The sequence below is a fragment of the Salmo trutta genome, unplaced genomic scaffold (assembly GCF_901001165.1).
Source record: "Salmo trutta unplaced genomic scaffold, fSalTru1.1, whole genome shotgun sequence".
Classification (NCBI taxonomy): Eukaryota; Metazoa; Chordata; class Actinopteri; order Salmoniformes; family Salmonidae; genus Salmo; species Salmo trutta.
The window spans coordinates 6,351,905-6,376,136 of NW_021822911.1; the positions used below are offsets into that span (position 1 = coordinate 6,351,905).

At 42.0% G+C, this 24,232-nt stretch overlaps 1 pseudogene; it reads left to right on the forward strand.

The window, feature by feature from the left end:
* The first annotated feature begins 464 nt into the window (after positions 1-464).
* LOC115186433 (zinc finger protein 135-like) overlaps positions 465-24,232 on the forward strand; it is a 47,911-nt pseudogene continuing 24,143 nt past the window's right edge.

Genomic DNA, 24,232 nt, shown 5'->3' on the forward strand with positions numbered 1-24,232 from the left:
TGAAAATAAGACAAAATATGACTTTTCTTGCTCATTTTAAGACAATTGTCAAATTATTTTAACATTCATTACAGACGTCAATTGTTGTCCAACATCATGGCTCCGCTGTTGGCATCACCTTTTACAGTGGGTTACCGCTGTTGTGGGCCTTTAATCATCTGTCTGACTTTGTTGTTCACACAGGAGAGATATGGGACTATCGTGGATCCTCTGGGGAGCCTCAACAACCTCATGATGCTGAAGAGGCAGAGAAGAGTCTCTCCACATTAGGACACCTCAATAAACACCTGCAGACATCCACAGGGAAGAGAACTCACTGCTGCTCTGACTGTGGGAAGAGATTCACCTCCCCATCAGGCATTAAAATTCATCAGAGAATCCACACAGGAGAGAAACCTTATAGCTGTGATCAATGTGGGAAGAGTTTTACTACATTTGGCCATCTGGTATCACACCAGAGAATACACACAGGAGAGAAACCTTATAGCTGTGACCAATGTGGGAAGAGTTTTGGTGGATCTGGAGTGCTGACAGTGCACCAGAGAACACACACAGGAGAGAAATCATATATCTGTGGTCAATGTGGGAAGAGGTTTGCTGCATCTAGAACTCTGACTCTACACCAGAGAACACACACAGGAGAGAAATCTTATAGCTGTGGTCAATGTGGGAAGAGTTTTGCTCTATCTCGCACTCTGACTCAACACCAGATAACACACACAGGAGAGAAACCCTATAGCTGTGGTGAATGTGGGAAGAGTTTTACTACGTCTAGCTGTCGGACTTTACACCAGCGGAGACACACAGGAGAGAAATCTTATAGCTGTGTTCAATGTGGGAAGAGATACTCTGATAAAAGACATCTGATCAAACATCAGAAAATTCATGAATGAGTTGTTTCATGATATCAATGATATAATCTCACAATGTAGAATGTTTTAACATTGTAGTTGGAGTATTTTAATGATGTCACAATGTAGAACCCTAAACGTTTGTCCCCTGTTCTATTGATTTCAACATGATATGGATATTAGCCTCAGGGCGAAAATCCAGGCTCTGAAATGGAAGAGTTACTATTTATGTGATTTAACAAAAAGTGACTAACAAAAAAAGAGTTGTGTTACACTTACCATGTTGGTTACGCACTGGAATCAAAATGCAACACTTCAAAATGTAGCTAGCTGTTTTCTACAAATTGTCCTTTAACCAGTGATGTACACATTATTCCCAGATTCTGGGTGGTTTTTGAGCTGTTACTTTTAACAGGACGTGCAACCTCATCTCCCTCCTCTTGCACAATTGATTTCAACATGATATCGATGAGTGATGACAAATAAGTGTTGTGTTCCTTTGTTTAGCGACCCCTACATTTAAATGCATCACTCCAAAATGTAGCTGACTGTCTTCTGCAGGTTGTCCTCTAACCAGAGAGGTAAACGATATCTCCCATTTCCATGTGTTTTTTTTAGATGTGTTAGTTTCAACATTACATACAACCTGATTTCCCCCCTAATCGATATCAGTGATTTATTGCTACTTGTCAAAACAACAGCGTTTCTGGTGCTTGTGCAGTTTATAAAGTGCTTGTTTAAAAAAATACAAGTAATATGATTATTGTGGCAGATGTTTGTGTATATTGCACATTTTATGTTTAGGTTTTCAATACATCACAAACCGTCTCAAAACTGTGTTTTGACATTGGGGCTATCCCACCTAGCAAAATGTCATTGAAAAGAATACTATGCCCGACGGCCAATAATCAATTTGTCTATAATCAATTTTATTAACAATCCTACATCACTCCAGTATTTCTTTACAACATTCAAATGCTAATTGTCTTTATTCCACTACTGAAGAAGCATGACTCAAATCACCTCATATTTCAAACATCCAGCCTGACAAAAGATACATGTTTTATTATTTCATGCCTCACCATTAAGTTAATTATTGCCAAGGACAACTTGGTTTCTGATTGTCTCAGATGTGGGCAGTCAAAAATATGTGTTTTCCGATCCAAAAACATGCCTATCGAGATATTGCAGGAGTTTGTGTTACGCCCCTGAAAAAGGGGAGAAATAATCACGAGAGTGATACGGTATTGTTTCCTCAACGAGAACTTTTACTGTAATGATCTTACCAAAGTAACACATTTTACACAAGTAACACATTTTACAAAACAACAGATCTACAGGAAAGAGCTAGTGTTGTAGGGTACAAGGCTTATTCACGTCACAACAGTATACACTGTAATTCACTGAAACATACACTCATTTCAATATAACTGTCAAGCACAAAGCTTTAACTCAGTAAACCATAACTCAATTTATCAACAGTCAATCAAGTGTTTGAAAAACCCTTATACACATAACACCGCAACATATCTTATTAGCAACGCACATGTTCATTCACATGTTCATTCACGATCGACATAAAATGGCAGCTACTCTCAGTACGAAGCTAGCCTTAGCTGCAACCGAGCAGGGCTCATATTACTCTGCAAACGTAACTCTAACTTTCTCAAGATGTTACCAAGACACACCTTAAACACTCTTGACATGTTAGCGAATTATTACATTTAAATGACTCAGTTTTATCATCAATATCGTACCTGAAAAAGGGGAGAAATAATCACGAGAGTGATACGGTATTGTTTCCTCAACGAGAACTTTTACTGTAATGAGGAAAAGACCGCGATTTCCCCGTGAACTTGAGTGGAGACCAGAGCAATCGGTCTCAGACTCATGGATTAAAGAGCATTTAGTAGATCACAGATTAACACTTTTCCCCTTCAATTAGGCACCACAAAATAAAGTAATCAATATAACGTTTACACATTCCTTTTACAATTCTTACCTTTTGTACACTTGATGGATTTTAACTTTAACACAATTATATGAATGTTATCCATCTCTATCAACTAATACAGAATGCATGATCTTTTTAACCTTAGATGTTTTAAGATCCTCGCATACTATGAACTTACTAATACTTTTTAATGTATAACAGGCTATTAGTATTTCCTTTAACCTGTCACACTCTCCCCGACAAAATAAATGTTGTCCCAACATTACCAACATTGTCTTCTTCAACAGTCTGTATGCACTGGACCTAGGAAATCCTCTTCTGTAAGGTCGTACTTGAGCAGAGGTCAAGGGTCACAGTTCAAATATAACTAACAAATTATTTTCACAGTCCATATCGGTTGACCAGCTGTATAAACAGTCCATAAGCAGTCTTTTCTCATACTATTGATCAACAGTCCATCACTTTTAATGATCTATATGCATAGTCTGCAAATTGTCTCTTGTGACAGTCTGAAATCAGTCAGTAGTCCATGGTCAAACATGTCAACTCTGTAGCCTCATGTTTGCTGAAGCCCATACATGTAAGGTGGCTGAAAGTAACATTGCTGTAGTGATGGCAGCCATGGAACCATTCCTGGTGCAGAGTAGACAGGGAACAACTGTGGCTGGATACTGTAGCAGGAAGGGATACCAAGATGATCATAGTTGATACGTCTTGGAGGGTGTCTCTCTCTTTGTGGCAGCTGGTAGGCCGGTTCCTCGGGTTCAGCAGCAGCAGTTAATGAAGGAAAGGCACTTGGTGGACGATCATCAGGCAAATTTTCATCAGGCAAGTTCATCTCCTCAACTGTTGTCTCCTCCAGCCGCTTTTCAACCAGAGGCTGTGCTGGTTGCGTATCAGGGACTGGCACGGCAACTGTCTGTTTCACTGGTGGGGGCCTGTGTTCCCACTCTCTCGCTAGTTCAGCATTCCTCCCCTCAGGTACTGTAGATGTGGGAACCTGTAGCGGCTCATGATGAAGGTCATATTCATCACCGCTGTCTTCATCAGAATCTAGAGGCTCTGATTCAGGCTGATGTCTCCTTTTTTTCTGACTTTTGTCATCTTTGGTCATTTCTGGTTGCGTCTCAAAAGGTAAGTGGTCACAGGACATGAGCAGGTTTCTGTGCAGGACCCTGGAGCGTCCCCTACCCTTTTCTGGTCTCAATTCATAAATCGGCAGGTCTGAACCCATTTGTTTCACTACTGTGTGAATTGTATCTTCCCAATAGTTACGGAGTTTTCCTGGTCCTCCTCTTGGTGTCAGGTTTTTAATCAGAACTCGCTCGCCAGGCTGTAGCACTGAACTCCTAACTTTAGCGTCATAGTACTTCTTACTTCTGTCAGCGGCTTTCTGAGCATTTTCATTTGCAATGGCGTATGCTTCTTCCATCCCTCGTTTCCAGTTCTCCACGTAGTCTCGCTGGTTACTGGAACCTGCCTCTGTGCACAATCCAAAGAGCATATCAACTGGAAGCCTGGGTGATCTCCCAAACAGAAGATAAAATGGTGAATAGCCAGTCATTTCGCAACGGGTGCAGTTATAGGCATAAACCAGTTTGTTCAGAGACTCCTTCCAATTTGACTTTTGTGTCTCAGTTAGTGTCTTTAACATTTGCAACACTGTTCTGTTCATGCGTTCCACTTGACCGTTCCCCATCGGGTGATAGGGCGTTGTTCTGGACCCCGCCATGCCACTGAGTTTCTTTAACTGATGGAACAACTGATTTTCAAATTCTCCCCCTTGGTCATGGTGGATGCGGGACGGGAACCCGAACTTCAGGGCAAAGTCATTGAAGATGAGATTTGCAGCAGTTTTACCTGACTTTGATGTGGTGGCGTAGGCTTGAGTGAAACGTGTAAAATGATCAACAATCACGAGGATGTACTCATATCCCCCTTTGCATCTGTCGAGATGAAGGAAGTCTATACATACCAGTTCAAATGGCTGTGTTGTCACAATGTTTGTCAGAGGAGCTCTTGTTTCATGGGCTGGCTTTTTCTGCTTGACACAGCAACAAGTTTTAGTCACATAGTGCTCGATGTCAGATTGCATATATGGCCAGAAGAAGCGGTCACGTACTAGTGATACAGTGCGATCAGTACCTTGGTGTCCCATGTTATTGTGCAACTCTTCCATCACTTTACCTTTGTACTGCTCTGGTAGAACTAACTGCTTGCGGGCTGTAGTGATTCTGTACAGAATGCCATCACTGTCTATTGTCAATTTGTCCCATTCCCTGAATAGGCATTTTGTCTTTGGACTGCATTCCTTTTGCTCTTTAACTGGCGGTTTGGAACCAGACAGTTTGAAATTGAGCACAGGACGGATGACCGGATCAGATTCTTGTGCTTCTCTTATCCCATCTTTTGGGATCGAGCTGATTGTTGCAGTGGTTGTCTCACCTTCAACTGATACTGACATAGATGCAGCTGAAAGTAACCAAGGTACCACAGCCTCTTTCTGTACCTCAACTGCTTGTATCGTGGCGGCAATGGTGTCTGGTGGAAGCTCCTCAGAACATTCTTCCATCAGTGACTCTACATCCAGTGGCATTCTTGACAAAGCATCGGCATCGCCGTTCTCTCTGCCTGGCCTGTACTTTATTGTAAAGTGGAAATCAGCCAATTCTGCAACCCACCTGGAAGTGGTTGCGTTCAGTTTTGCAGTAGACAGAATGTAGCTGAGCGGGTTGTTATCGCTGTATACAGTGAAGGTCGGAGCATAGTACAAATAATCACGGAACTTATCAGTGATTGCCCATTTCAGAGCTAGAAATTCTAGCTTGCCCGAGTGGTAGTGATAGTTCTTCTCAGCTGCTGTTAAGGTTCGAGAGCCATAAGCAATGACCCTAAGCTTCCCATCTTGCTTTTGATACAGAACTGCTCCCAAGCCTTGGTGCGACGCATCAGTGTGTACAACAAATGGCTGAGTGAAATCAGGGAAACCTAAGACTGGTGGGTGAAGCAAACACTCAATCAGCTGTTCAAGTGCCTGTTGATGCTGGTCAGTCCACAGGATTGGCTTGTTTGAGGGCACCACATGACTTGCTTTCTTTGTTTTTGTTTTCCGTGGGTGGTGAGGTAATTTCTCAGAATCTGCTTTCAGGAGGTCATACAGGCAGCTGGCCCTCCTAGAAAAGTCTTTGATGTACTGTCTGTAGTAAGTGAGCAAACCAAGCATTTTTCTGAGCTGGCCCACAGTCTCTGGTCTGATTTCTTTCAATGCTCTTACTGCTTCAAAATCGGCTGGGTCAACTCGGCTGCCCTCTGCAGACACTATTCTTCCCAAATAACGGACCTGGGGTTTAAAGAGATCACACTTACTTGGTTTGAGTTTAATGCCATACTCTCTGAGACGCTGCAAAACTTTTCGCACATCATTCACATGACTGTCGAATGTTTTACTGAAAACTAGCGTGTCGTCCAGATAAGGAATGCAGATGTTATCCCGGAGCCCTTCCAAACACTCCTCCATACACCGCTGAAAAGCTGCAGGAGCGTTCATGAGGCCGAATGGCATACGTATCCACTCATAGAGTCCCCATGGGGTCACAAATGCTGTCAGTGGTCTGCTTTCTTCAGAGATGAACCCCTGGTGATACGCTTTTCCCTGGTCTAAGAGGGAGAACCAGGAATTACCACCTAAACTGTCCATGATGTCTTGGACCCGAGGGATAGGCTGGCGGTCGGGATGTGTCTTTCTGTTCAGGTCTCTGTAATCTATACACAACCGGAGGGTCCCGTCCTTCTTCCGAACGCACACGACAGGTGAAGAATATGAAGAGTTTGACTTCCTAACCCAGCCCTGGGCTATGAGGTCATAAAGGTAACCCTTCATCTCCTGATACAGTGGCCTGGGCACTGACATGTATGTGCGCTTGACTGGTTCAGAGTCCTTTAGAGAAATAGTCATTTTCAATCGTTCAATACAGCCAATGTCATTGTCTGATCTGGAGAAGGAGTGGCACTCTTCTCTAAGCATTTGCCTAACAACTTCTCTCTGCTCTTCGGTGAGGTGATTTAAACCTACTGGTGGATCCCACTGTTCAGTAGCAGTACATGGGGTTTGTACACTGGTGTGATTCACTGTGGCTGGGGTGACAGTTTTTTCAAAGACTTGGGCAGGTAACACAGTCATAATGGTTTGTACTGTACCGATTATTGTGCGTCCTAGCAGGGCAATGTCGTGGTCAGTGGGGTTAGAGACATCAAGCATGACAACTGGAAAAACACCTTTCCTGACTCTGACTAGTGTGTCAAAGAACTCAAGGTCGTCTGGCCACTGCGGGTTCAGGTCTGGCTGGAAAAGCATTGTCATGTCCTCTTTGAAAGGCTGGGAAGCTATACGGCACTCAATCTGGATGCTACTGTGTTTTGGTACAGCAACCTTCTCTTTCTTGGTTTTCACTGCATATTCATCTGTCTGTTCTGCGCTAACAGCCTGTATAAAAGCTCTCACCTTGTTTCTTTTGAGGCTTGGGAAAGCTGTTTTTACTGCACTGTATCGTTTAGTCTTTTCAGTCATTGTCAGGATGTGCTCAATAACATTGAAACCTATGATGGGATGCGATAGGTGACAGCCTTTCATTACCAGCACTGGGATGATCAGTTCCTTTGTTTGGTCAGTTTCAGAGGCTAGCCGAAAAGTTGTTTCAATCCATCCCAGGTACGGCATTTCAGTCCCATTTGCTGCAGTCAACCTTAGACCATCAGGTGAGTCCAGGATTTCTGAAACATCTCTCAGCCTTGCGTTTGGGAGAGATTTCTCTTTCCATCGTTCATCGATGACCGATACCTGAGAACCTGTGTCCCATAGAGCTTGGAGGTGGTGGCGATTCAGGTGACACTCAATAAGGCACTGTCTGCCGACTAGCGAGGTGACCTTACGGGGGTGGCAACCTTGAGCTAGGGATGGTAAAGAGTGGGCATTTTCCTCTGTGCAGGAAAACCTTTCCCTGGTAGAGTCAATTTTCAGGTGAGTGCATTTTTCCCTATGTTTAGTCCAATGTTGGTTTTGACATACTTTGGAACAGTACAGTGTCTCTTTACATGATGAACATTGTTTCAGGTTCTCAAATGAATCTTCTCTGGCACAATTTGCACATTTCTGGGACTTTTTGGTAGCTATGGTTAACACTCGTCCCTCAGCGGTAACCCTTCCCCGTTTAAAGGGGTCTCTCTTGATGGTCTGACTCCCCGGATTTTACATCCAGCTTGGAAATGTTCTCCACTCCCACATCGGAAGCAGTGTGTGCAGCGTGCATCTGTTCTGGCCTGCTGGCAGACAAAACACCTCCTTGGAGCTTGAGCAGAGCGGTTGGTATACAGGTTAGGTGCATATTGCTGCTGCGCAGGGTCAGGTGCTTGGGGCTGACTGTAGTTGCTGTAATACTGCTGCTGGGAAACAGGTGGCTGGGGGTCCCTATCTGGCCTCCTAACTGGAGGTGGGGCATAGACACAAGGCGGGGACTGAAACATAGGCTGCCGTAATGTCTCCTTAATCTGAGCAATCTCTGCACTGAGACCTTTTAGAGAAGCTACACCTGTCTTAAGTTCAGCTAACTCTGTTAACAGTTCTGCGGGTATCTTAGCTTTGGCTTCCTTCACAGGACACTTTGCAGTTGGCGTATCTTCTAACTGGACTACACTTACAGTTGTAACAGGCTGTGGGGCATTAAACCGCTTTTTGTTTCGTCTTTCTATCTCATTAGCACAAGCAATGTTAAGCTTCTCTAGCAAAACCTCATCTGATGTTTCGCTATCTAGCAGGAGAGGCTGCATGTCTATCCTGATACTGTCACTCTGGAGACCTGTAAGGACTGTGTGTAAACACATGCGCTGGACTAGAGCAGGGTCATACTTAAGCCCTGATTCTGACTCCTGGGATGCAAACAGTACTTTCTGCCTCAAATCTAAGACGCGCATCAGGAAGCTTTGAGGGATCTCCTTGCTATGCTGTGCTTCTGAAGCTAGCTGTTTGTAAAGCTCTGTTGCACTCTTCTCTTGGAAGTGGGAACGCAGGATACATCTAAGTGTGGTAAGAGTTAGCTGGGGTTTACCTTCCAAGTAGCTGCGTAGCTGTGAGCCTGGAGAAATAGCCCTGACTACTGCGTCTACTATTTCTACCTCAGGATAGCCTCTGTTAAGTCCATTCTCGATCTGATGGGCAAGGCTGGAAAAAATCAGTTTATCTTTCTGGCCCGGTTCACCTATCTGACCAGAAATTTTAAACTCTTTGCGCCAATATGAGCTGGGCTGTGCACTGGGTGAGAGCGGCACGCTCACCTGAAGATTAGCATGGGGTTGGGGCTGACGCAGAGAATCACTGGCTTTGGCTGCAGTAATCTGCTCAGTTCCCACCCCTTGTTGTGGGGTTGCAGTTCTCAGTTCCTCTATTCTGTGATGTGTTCCGGCTGTTTCAATATCATGGTCAGTTTGCCCTGTTTTGTTATCTATGCCACTGATCATCTCTGTCATTTTGTCTTTAAGTAGCAACAATTCCGACATGCCGCCATCTTCTAACTCTGCAGCTTCCTCTCTTTCAAGGAACATCATAATGTGAGTCATCAATGATATGCGGGATTTGTCTTGAACATCTCTTCTCTGTTCACCTGAGATGTCAAGGAAATCACATATCTCTAGTAACTTGTCTTTAGTCAGGGTGCGCAATTCTCCTACTACCTCTTCCTGTAGTTCTTCCAAGGCGGTCGTCATGTTGACAGAACAGGAGGAACTTTTACTGTGCAGGAGTTGACTCTGAATTAGATGGTCCTTACTGTCTCTGATGGTCGATCAATGGCCTCAGCTGACACGTACTTAACCACCAACTTCCAGCTCTCCTCGAACAGCAACACTTTCCTCACTGCAGCCTGCCTGAGTTGTTATGTGGAGATTTAGCTGGCTCGGAATTCAGCGACCAGGATGTGGAAACTGGACATCTGAGCAGCAATCTCAGCGGAGCCTCCAAAAATGTTACGCCCCTGAAAAAGGGGAGAAATAATCACGAGAGTGATACGGTATTGTTTCCTCAACGAGAACTTTTACTGTAATGATCTTACCAAAGTAACACATTTTACACAAGTAACACATTTTACAAAACAACAGATCTACAGGAAAGAGCTAGTGTTGTAGGGTACAAGGCTTATTCACGTCACAACAGTATACACTGTAATTCACTGAAACATACACTCATTTCAATATAACTGTCAAGCACAAAGCTTTAACTCAGTAAACCATAACTCAATTTATCAACAGTCAATCAAGTGTTTGAAAAACCCTTATACACATAACACCGCAACATATCTTATTAGCAACGCACATGTTCATTCACATGTTCATTCACGATCGACATAAAATGGCAGCTACTCTCAGTACGAAGCTAGCCTTAGCTGCAACCGAGCAGGGCTCATATTACTCTGCAAACGTAACTCTAACTTTCTCAAGATGTTACCAAGACACACCTTAAACACTCTTGACATGTTAGCGAATTATTACATTTAAATGACTCAGTTTTATCATCAATATCGTACCTGAAAAAGGGGAGAAATAATCACGAGAGTGATACGGTATTGTTTCCTCAACGAGAACTTTTACTGTAATGAGGAAAAGACCGCGATTTCCCCGTGAACTTGAGTGGAGACCAGAGCAATCGGTCTCAGACTCATGGATTAAAGAGCATTTAGTAGATCACAGATTAACACTTTTCCCCTTCAATTAGGCACCACAAAATAAAGTAATCAATATAACGTTTACACATTCCTTTTACAATTCTTACCTTTTGTACACTTGATGGATTTTAACTTTAACACAATTATATGAATGTTATCCATCTCTATCAACTAATACAGAATGCATGATCTTTTTAACCTTAGATGTTTTAAGATCCTCGCATACTATGAACTTACTAATACTTTTTAATGTATAACAGGCTATTAGTATTTCCTTTAACCTGTCACATTTGCTCTTGAAATCAGACATCACTAATACAATTTGATTTGATTTTTGTTTGGGCTCGTTCCAAGGGGACGAGAGTTCTAGAAGCTAGTGAGTTTTAGGAAGACGAGAGTTCTAGAAGCTAGTGAGTTTTAGGATTCTATAGTAAGAAAAAGGAGAAAAATGCTATAATTGTATATTATTATTTAGAAATACGTGTTTTTTCTTGTTTTTAATTGTTGACAGCAAGTTGTTTTCTGTTGGTGGTGAGCAAACTTGTCCAACAAAAATATAGGATATATTTGTTGTCTTAAGTGGGAAGGTGTTACAGGCTTTGGTTTCCCCATTTATGTTTTGAAGTTGCTCGTTAGCACGTCTAGCTCGTTAGCTCGTTAGCACGTCTAGCTCGTTAGCACGTCTAGCTCGTTAGCACGTCTAGCTCGTTAGCACGTCTAGCTCGTTAGCACGTCTAGCTCGTTAGCTCGTTAGCACGTCTAGCTCGTTAGCCCGTCTAGCTCGTTAGCCCGTCTAGCTCGTTAGCACGTCTACCTCGTTAGCACGTCTAGCTCGTTAGCACGTAGGACGCACTGATTGGTGTCACCTCGTTAGTCAGTATGTGTTACACCTGTGCTGGCTTGTCCATCTCGTTAGTGGGAAGGTGTTTCACCTGAGCTGGTCCAGGTTCTATTTAAGAGTGTCTGGCCCAGTGCTCCAGTTGTCTTGATACATGTGGAGAGTCAACACCTTTAGTTGCTCCACCTTTTTGGTTTGCTTCCTGTCTTTAAGCTTGGTGTGGGTTTTTCTTTTGTTTTCCTCTTCTTGGCCAGATTTAGTGGGTCTCATGGTGGGTGTCTTTTAGGTCCCAGTTGTTGTTACTAGTCAACTTCCAGTGGACACCCCCATAGTGTCTTTCAGAACCCCTCCTAAAACCCCACCTGTTTAGTTGTGGTTCTTGTCAGTGACTCTTTGTTTGTTCCCCTCTTCTATTTTAGGGATATTTGCTGGGGATCTTAGCAACAAACTATGGACTAAAACATGCTTATATTTTGGGTTGGATATTGCATCCAATTCTTAGTATTTTAATCAATGGCATTTCATCAGAATGCTCATTAGTCTTTCAGTTGTTATTATTCTGTTTGTTGTGTACTAAATATTTGTTTTTTCCTGTGATTTGAACATATTGTAAAACAAATGAACCCAATGACTGACCAATTAACATATGTACAAAAGCAACACGTATCTTGGTCCATCTTAGTATGAAAAACAGTATAAATTCAGTATATCTTCCACTGTCAAAATGTATGATATGTACATTTATTATCCCTTTTTTTTAAATCAACAATACTTCAAAGGATTCAACTATTAAAAAACAAACAAAATTATCAAACAGCTCTGCTTATGTCATGTTCTGTGGCCTTGCTGTTCCATTTCTTGACTGCCCCTGTAACACAGAAACACATTTAGTCATATTATGTAAAACACTCAAAGTAATGGATATGGAGCATCTATGGCCTCAGTTACACCTGGCACCTAAATGTGACTTCTGTCATCCGATCACTCCAAGCTGCATTAGGTTCAGATCTACCAGGATGGGCCTTTGACATCGTCTGGATGCAGCCAGGCAACCAAATATGCATCAGCAATGTAAAGAGATGGGGGGAAAAGTACATTTGACACAAATGACCTTCATAATAACAAAGAACAAATGTGTGTGTCTGAGGGGAAATTAACTTTCAGACAGCCAAAAGGGGTGAGAAATTACACCAATATCAGTGGACAATTTGCACTAATGTAAATAAACATAGATGGAACATATTTAGTTCAACATCAGTTCACCGTCTCACCTCATACTGTATTTTAGCAATACAAACTGAAATGTGTGCAAATGATCTTTTCAGAAATGAATCAGGTCCATGGAATGGATATAGACAAAAATATAATTCAAGGACTATTAGAGGTAGAGAGGCGAGGCAGGGGTGAGGACATCATCCTGCTATTTTGACAGTCCCTGAAGGACAATACAGAAGAGGGATCTGCTCTTATTCCTTCCCTTTCTCTAATGTATTTTGTAATGAAATTAGCAAGTGTAGTAAGATCATTGCTTTACTTTACTAGGACTGGAGACCACAGCAGCGATTCTGCTCTTGCCCAACCTCTTCAATGAGGACACGAGTGGCCTTTATGTCCGTGACAAGGTATGTCTATACACCAATCATCTGTTTCTTCATAAACATAGGTGTGCATACTTATATAAAACTACAGCTGAACTTTTGTTCTGTTCTTTGTTAATTGTTTGTGTATTAATCTTTTCTTACTTTTGTTGACACAGATTTCACCGCTCTTCACTCCTTTACTGCACATCGGTGGAAATCCATTTCACCATGAGAGTGAAATCCCGCTGGCCTTTGATGGGGAGAACATCCAGGCCCTCGAGGACGTCCCCATGGGACTTGAGGCTCTGCTACGACTGGATTTTTATTTTCTGTATAATTTCCCCAAAATGTCAGAAAAACACTTATGTTGTTAAGTTACTGTGTTCTGGGGATCAGAGAAGTTGGGGTGAAGTTACCAGGGCCGGTCATAAAGATGGCGAACTTCCTAACATAACTAAGTGGATACGATATACACACTAAAGCTGAAAAATCTGTATTTAGCATCAAGTCTACAATATTGTTAGTTGACCTATGATTCATTTTTAATGTTGTTTTTATTGTACATCATTATTATTGTTGCAATATTGTAATGTGTTTTGTTTGGTAAATTGTTTTGTAAATATTAATTCATATTTGTGGTGCCACTAAATAAACAATGCATTATTTAAATCCATATTGTCAATATTGTTATTATTATTAAAATGCTTTTATAATGGAGGGAGCGTGGACAGGGAGTTAAAAAATGAACCCCAAAAGGTTCTTTGAGGAACCATGATAAGGGGTTCTTCAAAGAACTTATAGGGGTTCCCACAAAAGGTTCTTCAAATAACTTTTAGGGGTTCCCCCACAGTTCCAATTTCAAGAACCCCTAAAGGATACTCCAGAAATCTTTACTTTTTAGAGTGTATATTGATAAAAGTCACCTTGTCCGAGAGACATTTACATAGTTATACATATATAAACCAATTTGGGGTGAAATAGCGGCCACAACAGACAGACCTCATATCGACCATAATTCGACGTCCTTGGACGTCATGTGCTGACTGGGTATGATCAAAGTTATTCCATTTAGCTACACTTTGTAGTACATTTTAACACTATAATAAATGTTTCTGATGCCACATCGCCCGTTTTCAAAGGGAGTCGTTGGTTTTTAGGGGCAGTCGCTTTTTAGCTTTTTGTTTGAAAGTATTTCCTCAACTGCGATACCAACTCCAGTCAGCAGATGGCGATGTGCGTCTTTCAGGTGATTCTGCCACTGTGACGTATAATCTAGTGGACGGGACACTTCTTCAACATCAACAGCAAGTCAGCCACCTTGGTTCACTCTTACTTTATGGAAAAAGGTTTATTCAATAAATCTAGCAACTCCTCTCATACTGGGAACAACCTCCCCAGGCCTTAAGGGCAGTTTTATTTCAAATGTAGTACCTGGAAGGAGAATAGTTTCATAAGTCCAAAAAGCGTTTTATAGTTTCATCCTTACAGTAACCTAACCTAAAGTGGACACACTCCCATCAGTTTCAGACTTTGTAGACTGTTTAATAATGCTTAAACCTCATCTTTATCAAATGATCCATTAAAGATACCAACTCAACTTTTGTTCGTCTACATATGGGTTGTTTAAATTGTATCTAATTATATTCCCAATATTACTTTATCAAATCTCTAGTAATCGATTCTACACACATACAATTCATCATATATTCACAGAATCCATATAAAACGTAAGAAATTCTCAGGTACTCACGACAACCATTCCATTTGCTTTTTCAAGGACTCTCCATAGCTACGAAGCAGCTCTCCAAACATACTCACAGCAGAACAAAAAAATAAACTTTTTTTTCCCGGACAATGACCATGGGATCCTCAACGGTTCTCTAACCTCCCTGAGACCACGGCAAAATCAAGCCTCCCAGGAACTATAGACCTTCTGCTGCTTTCTAAAATATCATCCCGCTTATTATCCACATTACAATCATCTGATTAAGCATATTTCTATATGTTACTATCCAGACGACAGATTAAGACTCATTTCCAGTCACACAACTCTCATATCACAGTCACACAACTCTCATATCACAGTCACACAATGCTATTCCCAAACATACCTAATCAATTAGTTGTTTTTCAACAATATTTTAACCTGCAGGAGTATTTTCACATTTCTAATGGTTAGTTCCTAGGATAATGTAACTCATACATTTACATCTTTCAATACTTCTAAAATGGGGTACAGGTTTAAAACAATTGCAGATTTAAAATAATTACATGTTTAAAACAATTACAGGGGCACCTTACTATCTTATACTATATCATAGATGGTCTTAACTAGTAAACACAGATTCTAGATTTCATACAGCTCACAGATAGCTGCCTCGGCCCTGTTTACACCTCCAATGTGCCCCCCCCCCCACACAGGAATACACACTGAGTCTACGAGGCTTTTCTAAAAATTCCACTTGTTTCGCTCACCTCATTCTTTATTTTTAAACTACATTCAAGATGTGGTATCCGCTCGCTGCCTCTCAGATCCAATGTGGGTCCATCTGCTCCGCTCCCGAAGTGTGGTCTCCCTGAGATCCCAAGTTAGAGGGATCCCTCGTGCACCATTTACCCAGGTCACCAGGAGCGGTCACCAAGTCTAGATTCACATCCCCAAATGTGGTTGTTAATTTCTTTAATATCAAATGAGAAGAGAAACTTATCACACAAGTCAGAGTTATTCTTAAACTAAACCTTTATTCACTTATTAAGGGAGCAGGTCAATACAACAGACAAATATAAAGTGAATCAATTGGGTGCTCTACGATAATGATGGCTGGTCGACGAATCACCCCCAGATGATTCAGTGAGAGATGAATCACCCCCAGATGATTCGTTGAGAGATGAATCACCCCCAGATGATTCGTTGAGAGATGAATCACCCCCAGATGATTCGTTGAGAGATGAATCACCCCCAGATGATTCGTTGAGAGATGAATCACCCCCAGATGATTCGTTGAGAGATGAATCACCCCCAGATGATTCGTTGAGAGATGAATCACCCCCAGATGATTCATTGAGAGATGAATCACCCCCAGATGATTCATTGAGAGATGAATCACCCCCAGATGATTCATTGAGAGATGAATCACCCCCAGATGATTCGTTGAGAGATGAATCACCCCCAGATGATTCGTTGAGAGCCACGAGACAAAAGTACAAAGGTATTTTACAGCCAAGATACACCCCTTTCAACCTACATGACGAACAACAGATGTATAGAACAGGTCACAAGGTTAAGATTTGTATGAAAGATACTTATAATTCTCAGGAGACAGTATCTGCTGTAAAAACAGTACTCTTTGTGTAGAGACCAGGGTCTGGCCCTGGGGTCATCTCTCCCTGGTACCACACAGAACAGAAACATTAACTCATGCTCTGGAATGCGGTCTCTATATTTTATCACCCAAAAGACATTGTAAATCTCCTGTCAGTGTTTTCTCCCAGAGGCCCATCCTCAGTAGAACACACCGACACAATAGTTATAAGAACCCTCTATTCTGTTGCATAAAACCACCGTTTGATGCAATACAAGTATAATATCATAATCTTGCAATTTTGCTCTCACAGTGTCCACTGAAAGTTGACTAGTAACAACAACTGGGAGCTAAAAGACACCCACCATGAGACCCACTAAATCTGCTCAAGAAGAGGCAAACAAAAGAAAAACCCACACCAAACTTAAAGACAGGAAGTAAACCAAAAAGGTGGAGCAACTAAAGGTGTTGACTCTCCACGTGTATCAAGACAACTGGAGCACTGGGCCAGACACTCTTAAATAGAACCTGGACCAGCTCAGGTGAAACACCTTCCCACTAACGAGATGGACAAGCCAGCACAGGTGTAACACATACTGACTAACGAGGTGACACCAATCAGTGCACCCAAGACACATTTCAGTTGAATGCATTCAGTTGTACAACTGACTAGGTATCCCCCTTTCCCACGTGCTAAAGTCCAACCTCAAAACATAAATGGAAAAACCAAAGCCTGTAACACCTTCCCCCTTATGACAACAAATATATCCTATATTTTTGTTGGACTAGTTTGCTCACCACCAACAGAAAACAACTTCCATTTCACACTATAATCAACTTCAATGCTTCACCTTCACCAATATAAACATGGTGTCTACTGGCTGTCAACAATTAAAAACAAGAAAAAACATTTCTAGAACCTTATATTTTTCCTAGCTCTCGTCTTCCTAAAACTCACTAGCTTCTAGAACTCGCGTCCCCTTGGAACGAGCCCAAACAAAACTCATCTCCAATACGGAAAAACATGCAGTCAAAATAAATTGTGATCCATGGTAAAGCACTGGCTAAACGCAAAACACAAATCTTTTTGACTGCCCAGCCTTGGGACAATCAGCAACCAAGTTGTCCTTACCACGGACATGTCTGATTTCAAGAGGAAACTCCTGCAATATCCGTAGTAACTTTCCACCTCACTGCAGAGCTTCTCTCTCTTTCAGGGTTCACTAGATAGGCATGTTGTTGGATCGGGGTCCAGTCCCCAATGTCATGCTCTAGTACATTTGGGTTGGCACATCTGAGAATGAACCCTGATATTCTAAAAGCAGGGCAACAATGTCAATATAATTGTACCAAAAATTGACAGTTGGTTACATGAAATGTAAATATGAAATATTTGATTGCATAGTCATATTTTCAACATCTTTTCAATGACATTTTGCTAGGTGGGATAGCCCCAATGTCAAAACACAGTTTTAACTTGTGTAAATCAATAACCAATATGCAGAAACAGTTTGTGATATATTGAAAACCTAAACATAAAATGGACTATCTACATTTTACAATTACATTTTAGTCATTTAGCAGACGCTCTTATCCAGAGCGACTTACAGTAGTGAATGCATACATTTCATTCATTTTTTTTCATTTTTTTTTCATACTGGCCCCCGTGGGAATCGAACCCACAACCCTGGCGTTGCAAACACCATGTGTTGCAAACACCATGCTATACCAACTGAGCCACAAACATCTGCCACAATAATCTTATTACATACGTTTTTTAAAACAAGCACCTTGTAAATTGCACAAGCACCAAAAATGCTGTTGTTTTGACAAGTAGCAATAAATCACTGATATCGATTAGGGGGGAAATCAGGTTGTACGAGCTGTTGAAACTAACACAACTAAAAAAACACATGGAAATCGGAGATATCTGTTACTTCACTGGTTAGAGGACAACCTGCAGAAGACAGTCAGCTACATTTTGGAGTGATGAATTTAAATTTAGGCGTCGCTAAACAAAGGAACACAACACTTATTTGTCATAACTCATTGATATCATGTTGAAATCAATTGCAGGAGAGGGGAGATGAGGTTGCATGTCCTGTTAAAAGTAACAGCTCAAAAAACACACAGAATCTGGGAATAATGTGTACATCACTGGTTACAGGACAATTTGTAGAAAACAGCTAGCTACATTTTGAAGTGTTGCATTTTGATTCAAGTGGCTGGCCAAAGTAGTAAGTGTAACACAACTCTGTTTTTGTTAGTCACTTTTTGTTAAATCACATAAATAGTAACTCATCCATTTCAGAGCCTGGATTTTCCCCCTGAGGCTAATATCCATATCATGTTGAAATCAATAGAACAGGGGACAAAAGTTAAGTGTTCTACATTGTGACATCATTAAAATACTGCTACTACAATGTTAAAACATTCTACATTGTGACATTAATTCATTGATATCATGAAACAACTCGTTCATGTATGAACTTTTATCAGATTATCTCTAGTCACAGCTATGAGGTTTCTCTCCTGTGTGTGTTCTCTGGTGTAGAGTTAGATAGCTAGATGCAGCAAAACTCTTTCCACATTGATCACAGCTATAAGATTTCTCTCCTGTGTGTGTTCTCTGGTGCAATGTCAGATGGCCAGATTTAACAAAAGTCTTCCAACATTGATCACAGCCATAAGATTTCTCTCCTGTGTGTATTCTCTGGTGTAGAGTCAGACTGCTAGATGCAGCAAAACTCTTCCCACATTGACCACAGCTATAAGGTTTATTTCCTGTGTGTGTTATCTGGTGTAACTTCAGCTGGCCAGATTGAACAAAACTCTTCCCACATTGACCACAGCTATAAGGTTTCTCTCCTGTGTGTATTCTCTGGTGTACTGTCAGATCTGAAGATTGAACAAAACTCTTCCCACATTGCCCACAGCTATAAGGTTTATCGCCCGTGTGTATTCTCTGGTGTTTAGTCAGACCACTAGAGTCAGTAAAACTCTTCCCACATTGATCACAGCTACATGGTTTCTCTCCTGTGTGTATTCTCTGGTGCACTGTCAGATGGCCAGATCGAACAAAACTCTTCCCACATTGATCACAGCCATAAGGTTTCTCTTCTGTGTGTCTTCTCTGGTGTCGAGTCAGATGGCTAGATGAAGTAAAACTCTTCCCACATTGAGTACAGCTTAAAGATTTCTCTCCTGTGTGTGTTCTCTGATGAATTTTAATGCCTGCTGAGGAGGTGAATATCTTCCCACAGTCAGAGCAGCAGTGAGTTCTCTTCCCTGTGGATCTCTGCTGGTGTTTCTTGAGGTGTTCTGATCTGGAGAGACTCTTCTCTGCCTCGTCAGCATCATGAGGTTGTTGAGGCTCCCCAGAGGATCCACGACTGTCCCGCCTCTCTCCTGTGTGAACGACAAAGTCAGACAGATGGTTAAAGGCCCACAACAGCAGAAATCCATTGTTTATTTGAGGTAAAAGGTGATGCCCAGATCATACCCATGAAGTTGTACAACAATTGACGTCTTAAGTTATTTGACCATTAAGACAAGCAACAATCATATTTTGTCTTGTTTTCACAATAGTGGTAACTAGAAATAAGTTATTCATGTTGTTGAAACTCTAAGCAGTGTGCCAGACGACTTTTGGTCTCCAATACAGGCCCCTTTCTGTGTTTCAACTATAAGGGCGATGCGCACACAATTTGATTGTAGAAACTCCTCCATGCTAATGAGGAAACCACTAGTTATGGATGTAGTATATCTGGTAATGAGGAAACCACTAGTTATGGATGTAGTATATCTGGTAATGAGGAAACCACTAGTTATGGATGTAGTATATCTGCTAATGAGGAAACCACTAGTTATGGATGTAGTATATCTGGTAATGAGGAAACCACTAGTTATGGATGTAGTATATCTGGTAATGAGGAAACCACTAGTTATGGATGTAGTATATCTGGTAATGAGGAAACCACTAGTTATGGATGTAGTATATCTGGTAATGAGGAAACCACTAGTTATGGATGTAGTATATCTGGTAATGAGGAAACCACTAGTTATGGATGTAGTATATCTGCTAATGAGGAAACTACTAGTTATGGATGTAGTATATCTGCTAATGAGGAAACCACTAGTTATGGATGTAGTATATCTGCTAATGAGGAAACCACTAGTTATGGATGTAGTATATCTGCTAATGAGGAAACCACTAGTTATGGATGTAGTATATCTGGTAATGAGGAAACCACTAGTTATGGATGTAGTATATCTGGTAATGAGGAAACCACTAGTTATGGATGTAGTATATCTGGTAATGAGGAAACTACTAGTTATGGATGTAGTATATCTGGTAATGAGGAAACCACTAGTTATAGATGTAGTATATCTGGTAATGAGGAAACCGCTAGTTATGGATGTAGTATATCTGGTAATGAGGAAACCACTAGTTATGGATATAGTATATCTGGTAATGAGGAAACCACTAGTTATGGATGTAGTATATCTGGTAATGAGGAAACCACTAGTTATGGATGTAGTATATCTGCCTGGAGCAAAAATGGTGAGCAAAGATTTTAGTTTTTCACAATGTATTCTGAATGTGAATGGGGGAAAACTCAGGGGAGTAACCTCCATTTCCAGGTTGCTTATGAGTACATTTCACACTACTTTGGATTATAATTGTAAGGCTCGTTTGAATGTCCTGTTTAATATAATGGTTGTGTCATCATCGCAAATCAACCGCTTTATACTTAAAAAACACTTCAAACAGTAAAATGTTCTTTGGCTAGCTTTTCCATCAGCCTGACAATGAGGGGATTGTACACTAAGTGTTTGCCAAATTGGCCCATAACTTCACCTAACAATAACATAGACCTACTGTAGTACCCAAACCTCACATATGTCGTGATGTTTGTCATTTGACTGGCATTCAGAAACTGATTTCCTGGATCAGCTGATGATAGTTGAACATGTGACTATTATTCACCTTTATTTAACCAGGTGGCCAGTTGAGAACAAGTTCTCATTTACAACTGCGACCTGGCCAAGATAAAGCAAAGCAGTGCGACACATAGTTAGAAACACATAGTTAGAAATACTGGTGTGAGCAAGAAAAGCATATAAAAACATGGGGATGAGGTAGGCAGTTGGATGGGCTATTTACAGATGGGCTGTGTACAGCTGCAGCAATTGGTAAGCTGCTCAGATAGCTGATGCTTAAAGTTAGTGAGGGAGATATAAGTCTCCAACTTCAGCGATTTTGCAATTCGTTCCAGTGATTGGCAGCAGAGAACTGGAAGGAAAGGCGGCCAATGTAGGTGTTGGCTTTGGGGATGACCAGTGAGATATACCTCCTGGAGCGCGTGCTGTGTGTGGGTGTTGCTATGGTGACTAGTGAGCTGAGTGAAGGCGGCCTAGCAAAGACTTAGATGACCTGGAGCCAGTGGGTTTGGCGACGAATATGTAGCGAGGGCCAGCCGACGAGAGCATACAGGTCGCAGTGGTGGGTGGTATATGGGGCTTTGGTGACAAAACGGATGGCACTGTGATAGACTGCATCCAGTTTGATGAGTAGAGTGTTGCAGGCTATTTTGAAAATGACATCGCCGAAGTCAAGGATCGGTAGGATAGTCAGTTTTACGAGGGTGTTTGGCAGCGTGAGTGAAGGAGGCTTTGTTGCGAAATAGGAAGCCGATTCTAGATTTCATTTTGGATTGGAAATGCTTAATATTGGTCTGGAAGGAGAGTTCAGTCTAACCAGATACCTAGGTATTTATAGTTGTCCACATATTCTAAGTCAGAACCGTCCAGAGTAGTGATGCTGGACGGGCGGGTGCGGGCAGCGATCGGTTGAAGAGCATACATTTAGTTATACTAGCGTTTAAGAGCAGTTGGAGGCCACGGATGGAGTGTTGTATGGCATTGAAGCTCGTTTGGAGGTTTGTTAACACAGTGTCCAAAGAAGGGCCAGATGTATACAGGATTGTGTCGTCTGCATAGAAGTGGATCAAGGAATCACCCGCAGCAAGAGCAACATCTTTAGTATTTTCAGAGGTTAGAGTCAGTCCGAGAATTTAACCCTGTGGTAGCTCCACAGAGACTGCCAGAGGTCCGGACAACAGGCCCTCCGATTTGACACATTGAACTCTATCTAAGAAGTAGTTGGTGAACCAGGCGAGTCAGTCATTTGAGAAACCAAGGCTATTGAGTCTTCCAATAAGAATATGGTGATTGACAGAGTCGAAAGCCTTGGCCAGGTTGATTAAGACGGCTGCACAGTACTGTCTTTTATTGATGGCGGTTATGATACGTTTAGTACCTTGAGCGTGGCTGAGGTGCACCCGTGACCAGCTCGGAAACCAGATTGCACAGCGGAGAAGGTACAGTGGGATTCAAAAAATGGTCAGTGACCTGTTTGTTAACTTGACTTTCGAATACTTTAGAAAGGCAGGGCAGGATGGATATAGGTCTGTTACAGTTTGGGTCTAGAGTGTCACCCCCTTTGAAAAGGGGGATGACCGCGGAAGCGTTCCAATCTTTAGGAATCTTGGATGATACGAAAGAGAGGTTGAACAGACTAGTAATAGGGGTTAATGGCTGCGGATAATTTGAGAAAGAGAGGGTCCAGATTGTCTAGCCCAGCTGATTTGTACGGGTCCAAGTTTTGCAACTCTTTCAGAACATCAGCTATCTGGATTTGGGTGAAGGAGAAGCTGCTTGGGGGGTGGGGAGCTGTTAGTGCAGTACGCCACAGGATATTTTTGTGCTGGTCGAGGGCAGTCAGGTCTGGAGTGAACCAAGGGCTTTATCTGTTCTTAGTTCTACATTTTTTGAAAGGGTCATGCTTATTTAAGGTGGTGAGGAAATTATAATTACAGAACAACCAGGCATCCTCTACTGACGGGATGAGGTCAATATCCTTCCAGGAGACCCAGGCCAGGTCGATTAGAAAGGCCTGCTTGCAGAAGTGATTTAGGGAGCATTTGACAGTGATGAGGGGTGGTAGTTTGACCGCGGACCCATAACGGATGCAGGCAATGAGGCAGTGATCGCTGAGATCCTGATTGAAAACAGCAGAGGTGTATTTGGAGGGCAAGTTGGTCAGGATAATATTTATGAGGGTGCCCATGTTTACGGATTTAGGGTTGTACCTGGTGGGTTCCTTGATAATTTGAGGGCATCTAGCTTGGATTGTAGGACGGCCGGGGTGTTAAGCATATCCCAGTTTAGGTCACCTAACAGAATGAACTCTGAAGATATATGAATTGATTGCCCCCCATCTATGGTGTCCAGGGCACAGCTGGGAGCTGGGGGGGGGAGGGGGCTGTAACAGGCGGCAATAGTGAGAGACATTTCTGGAGAGATGATTTTTTTAAATTAGAAGCTCAAACTGTTTGGGCATAGACCTGGAAAGTATGACAGAACTATGCAGGCTATCTCTGCAGTAGATTGTAACTCCTCCCCCTTTGGCAGTTCTATCTTGACTGAAAATGTTGTAGTTGGGGATGGAAATTTCAGAATTTTTGGTGGCCTACCAAAGCCAGGATTCAGACACGGCAAAGACATCAAGGTTGGCGGAGTGTGCTGAAGCAGTGAGTAAAATAAACTTAGGGAGGAGGCTTCTGATGTTAACATGCATGTAACCAAGGCTTTTACGGTTACAGAAGTCAACAAATGAGAGCGCCTGGGGACACAGGGCCTGGGTTAACCTCTACATTAGCCAAGGAACAGAGGAGTAGGATGAGGGTTTGGCTAAAGGCTATCAGAACCTGGGGAATGGGAGCGGTGCAGGGCCTGGGTTAACCTCTACATCACCCGAGGAACAGAGGAGTAGGATGAGGGTACGGCTAAAGGCTATCAGAACTGGTCATCTAGTGCGTTGTGAACAGAGAATAAAAGGAGCAGAATTCTGGGGGTGGTAGGATAGATTCAAGGGATAACGTACAGACAGGGGTATGGTAGGGTGCGGGTACAGTGGAGGTAAACCTAGGCATT